We start from the raw sequence: 240 nt of genomic DNA, 5'->3' as shown, positions 1-240 counted from the left end.
GGGGATGGGTGTGGGGGTGGGTGTCCCTCCGTGGGGGAGATGTCCCTATGCCAGCCCCTGAGGTGGGCTGACCGTCGTGTGACAGCCAGGGTCCCTGTATCCTTGCACGTGGGCCCGCTTTAGGGATCTCTGGGGGGGGTCCCTGCGACCCTGTGTGGGGGCCGGAGTCAGTCCAGGGGGGATTGTCCTCGGCACGTGACCTGACCCACGGGGAGAGAGGGTGTCCTTGTGTGCTTACAA

The sequence above is a fragment of the Pterocles gutturalis genome, unplaced genomic scaffold (assembly GCF_000699245.1).
Source record: "Pterocles gutturalis isolate BGI_N339 unplaced genomic scaffold, ASM69924v1 scaffold25876, whole genome shotgun sequence".
Classification (NCBI taxonomy): domain Eukaryota; kingdom Metazoa; phylum Chordata; class Aves; order Pterocliformes; family Pteroclidae; genus Pterocles; species Pterocles gutturalis.
This window is presented reverse-complemented; position numbering follows the sequence as displayed.